This window comes from Leptodactylus fuscus, chromosome 1 (assembly GCF_031893055.1).
Source record: "Leptodactylus fuscus isolate aLepFus1 chromosome 1, aLepFus1.hap2, whole genome shotgun sequence".
Classification (NCBI taxonomy): Eukaryota; Metazoa; Chordata; class Amphibia; order Anura; family Leptodactylidae; genus Leptodactylus; species Leptodactylus fuscus.
Genome location: NC_134265.1, coordinates 55,889,005 through 55,894,064, shown reverse-complemented (window position 1 = coordinate 55,894,064; position 5,060 = coordinate 55,889,005).

Below are 5,060 nucleotides of genomic sequence, written 5' to 3'. Positions count from 1 at the left end.
AATGACTTAAGAAAGAGAACAGGAACAATCATTTGCTTCTCCTTTTTCAGATGAGTACCTTCGGAAAGAAGGAAGGAAGGGAGGAGAGAGGAAGTCAACAACCCTAAGCTTTCCTGAAAAAAAATAAGGAAACAGCAGATAGACATCTATTTCTTCTATAAAAAATTTGGCTAAAGAGGAGAAGTGCGAAGGAATTCCAGTGACATTCCAGTCTTGACGGCTGTAGAGGAGCGCGGCGGAGCTGACATGACAGTTGTATGGTGGGAATTTTCTCAGGGAATGTCATGAATCGGAACATATAGTGACAACACCTGGAGGACCACAGTTACATGACAGTATATATAGCCCAAAAGAGAAAGAAATAAGAGTTACATTATTATTCATATACAGTATATACATTTATGGGAAAAATGCAGCGTTTCGCAGGTAAAACTGACATGCTGCAATTTTTTTTCCACGTTGTAGGAATGATTAAATAAATTGTCATTCAATTTGCTGTTACTATAGAGTTCAGCATTTTTCCCATGGGGTTCCTGTTACTCTTGGTTCACATCTGTGTTTGGTAATCAGTTTGGGGAGTTCCCATGGGGACCCCCCAAACGGACTACTAAATGCATTTGCAAGCGGTGTGCAGTGAAAGCACATGGACCCCATAGACTATAATGCGGACCCCATGCGAACTCCCCCAAACAGATTACGGACGCAGATGTGAACGAGGCCTTATGGCCAAACATGCTACATATCCACAACGTCCAAATCAGCCTCAGGCTAAAGCCCCACATAGCGAGCCACAAAATAAAAGCGCTGCGTGAAAAACCGTGGCAGCAACACATTGCAGTTTTTCGAGCAGCGCTTTGTACAGAAAGTTTGCAGAGGTTTCCTCTGCAGAGTTTCTGCTTCAATAATACCAATGGGGAAACTGGCGGTGTTTCTGTGCTGCGATTTCCAAAACAGTGACAATTTTGGAAATCACTGCGTGTCCATGCTGCATATTTTACTAAGTGGGGATGGGATTCTCTAGAATACCATCCACTTTGCTGTGACTGTAAAACGCCGCGCTTACGCCATTTGAGGGGCCTCCGGGATATTTCAATTTATATTCATTGTCATCGGGGTAAAAAGTATACAGACTTCCAACTCCTCTATAAATGGTTGGCGCCCATGGTCAGACCATGGTAAAGATCCTCTAATTCATTAAAAAGCCACTGAGTGAATTCCTATGAACCTGAACCTACAAAAAAACTGAATTAATTATACAAAAATTAATAATTGATTTATTTGTAATTATTTATTGTATTTATTGTAATTATTTTCATGCCTATATTTATTTACAGACTATGGGTGAATTTTTAAAGTTAGGCCCGGTTCACATCTGTGTTCATTTTTTCTGTTCGGGAAGTCCGCTTGGAGACCTATACGCATTAAAAAGCGGTTAGCTAAGAAACCACACGGACCGCATAGACTATAATAGGGTCTATGTGGTTTCCGCCCAGTGTCCACACGAACATGTGGAGAGAAAAGTGCTGCTTGGCCTTCTCCAAGATGAAGGCCAATATGTACGGTATCATGGAATAAAAAACAGGAAATCTAGGGGCGGCCTTCTAAATAGGTTGTCTTTTGTGGTTTCAATGTGAGTATTTATAAATTTATTATTGTTTATTTATATAGCACCATTAATTCCATGGTGCTGTACATTATTATATTAATTCCATGGTGTTGTACATTATTATATTAATTCCATGGTGCTGTAGGTGCTGTACATTATTATATTAATTCCATGGTGCTGTACATTATTATATTAATTCCATGGTGCTGTACATTATTATATTAATTCCATGGTGCTGTACATTATTATATTAATTCCATGGTGCTGTACATTATTATATTAATTCCATGGTGCTGTACATTATTATATTAATTCCATGGTGCTGTACATTATTATATTAATTCCATGGTGCTGTACATTATTATATTAATTCCATGGGTCTGTACATTATTATATTAATTCCATGGGTCTGTACATTATTATATTAATTCCATGGTGCTGTACATTATTATATTAATTCCATGGTGTTGTACATTATTATATTAATTCCATGGTGTTGTACATTATTATATTAATTCCATGGTGCTGTACATTATTATATTAATTCCATGGGTCTGTACATTATTATATTAATTCCATGGTGCTGTACATTATTATATTAATTCCATGGTGTTGTACATTATTATATTAATTCCATGGTGTTGTACATTATTATATTAATTCCATGGTGCTGCACATTATTATATTAATTCCATGGTGCTGCACATTATTATATTAATTCCATGGTGTTGTACATTATTATATTAATTCCATGGTGCTGTACATTATTATATTAATTCCATGGGGTTGTACATTATTATATTAATTCCATGGTGCTGTACATTATTATATTAATTCCATGGTGCTGTACATTATTATATTAATTCCATGGTGTTGTACATTATTATATTAATTCCATGGCGCTGTACATTATTATATTAATACTATGGTTCCGTACATTATTATATTAATTCCATGGTGCTGTACATTATTATCTTAATTCCATGGTGCTGCACATTATTATATTAATTCCATGGTGCTGTACATTATATTAATTCCATGGTGTAGTACATTATTATATTAATTCCATGGTGTAGTACATTATTATATTAATCCCATGGTGCTGTACATTATTATATTAATTCCATGGTGCTGCACATTATTATATTAATTCCATAGTGCTTTACATTTGAGGGTTAACATACAGTATACAAAATATACAAACAAATATAATACTAACAATGATCGACTGGCACAGTGGGATAATAAATATATATTTGAAATGAAAGCAGACATGATAGAAGAAAGCTTTCATCTTGAATTTCACATTACAGTGATGATGTTGGATGTAGACAGACTAAGTTCTGTTCGCATCTGTTATTACATATGTTCCACATATGTAAGATGTATCTATATATAGTATATAGGTTTGTGTACTATATATATGCATATACATATCTATAAAAGTAGTGAGTCTATATATATATCTGTGTGTGTACCTGTCACATATACAATAGATTGCAAAAGTATTCATACCCCTTGAACTTTTCACATTTGTCACCTTACAACCACAAACTTGGGCCAGCGCCTCATGTGGTGTAAACGCCGCAATTTGCCTGTGGTGGAAACAGAAAAATTGTGGCGCTTTACAGTCAGAGCAAAGTGAATGGGGTTCTAGCAAAACCCATGAACACTTTGCAGTAAAAAAATGTGCAGGGGACACATGGTGATTTCCAAAACCATTGTGGTTTTGGAAGTCGCAGCATGTCAATTATACCTCCGGAAATATCGGCGCTTTCTCCATAGGTATAATTGAAACAGAAAATCTGCAGAGGAAAACTCTGCAAACTTTCTGTCTAAAACTCTGTGGGAAGAACCATGATGTGTTGCCACTGTGGTTTTAACCGCAGTGCATTTTTTCTGTGGGACGCCACATGGGGCCTTAGCCTTAAATGTATTTTATTGAGATTTTAAATGAAAAGACCAACACAACGTGCAAAAGTCTTCAGCCCCCCATATCAATACTTTGTAGAGTCTTTTGCTGCAATTACAGCTGCAAGTCTTTTAGAGTTCGTCTCTACCAGCTTTGCACGTCTAGAGACTGAGATTCTTGCCCGTTCTTCTTTGCTAATAGCTCAAGCTCAGCCAGATTGGATGGAGAGCGTCTGTGAACTGCAATTTCCACGTCTTGCCACAGATGCTCAATGGGATTTAGGTTTGGATTGTGATTGGGCCTTTCTAGCGCAAGAATATTCTTTGATCTAAACCATTGCACTGTAGCTCTGGCTGTAGGTTTAGGGTCATTGTCTTGCTGGAAGATGAATCTCTCTTCAATAATACACATATCAAATCCCAACTGGGCAAAAAAGCACCTGATGGACTCTCAGACTGTGAGAAACAAGATTCTGTAGTGAAGGTAACGAAGATGGAATTTATTGGTTTCAATTGGAAAGGTGATGTCTGGAGGTGACCAGGCACCACTCATTAGCTGCCTAATACCACCCCTATAGTGAAGCAGGGTAATGGGGTCATCCTACTATGGGGGAGTTTTTCAGCATCTGGGACAGGGAGACTTGTCTGGGTTGAGGAAAACCTGAATGGAGTAAAGTACAGTATTATTCTTAATGAATACTTTATCCAGTGTACTCTGGACCTCAGAATAGGCTGAAGGGTCACCTTACAAATGGCTACAGCCAAAACAACACTGGAGTGACTTAGGGACAACTCTGGGAATATCTTTGAGTGTCCCATCCAGAGCTCAGACTCAAACCTCTCTGAAGAGATCTGAAAATGGCTGCCCACCAATGGCCTCTTATCTAACTTGATAGAAAGGGTCTGAATAGTTATGGCAATGAATTTTTTTAGCATTTCATGTTCAATAACAATCACAATAACATATACACTGTAAAAGTCGGGATATGGGAGGGGCGGTGGGGCCATCACTTATGAAACCTTTGCACTGGGTCCACCCATGTGTTAAAAAGACCTGTGCCAGAGCCTGGATTTCACAGTATTACTATTGTACAGAGGTTTGGAGGAGGACGTGTGCAGAAGAAAACTATGTAGTCTTTATGAGGAAACTAGAATTTTTTCAACCATGACCAAAATGTACTCATCCTGATACCAGACGGCTAACCACCTTTGCACAACCTTTGTGGGTCATTAACTATCACTATTGTTTTGTCCGCCCAGCCCCCATCCCATCTGCTTTTACATTTGCAATCAATTTGGGCTTTTTTTTGCACAGGTTTGCACTTTGTACCTAGTTACAGATCCCACATTTTCTCAGGGTGGGAGACACTCTAGAACTAACATGGAGACCTTTGTTCTTGAACGATTTACAAACACATATTTAGTATCACTATACACAGGAGAGGGAGAAGATTTTATCATGCTATAAAGTAGAAATTGGAATAAGATACTGGCTCTACTTGGACACAATATTAAATTCTTATTTGCAACGGGAATAAAATAT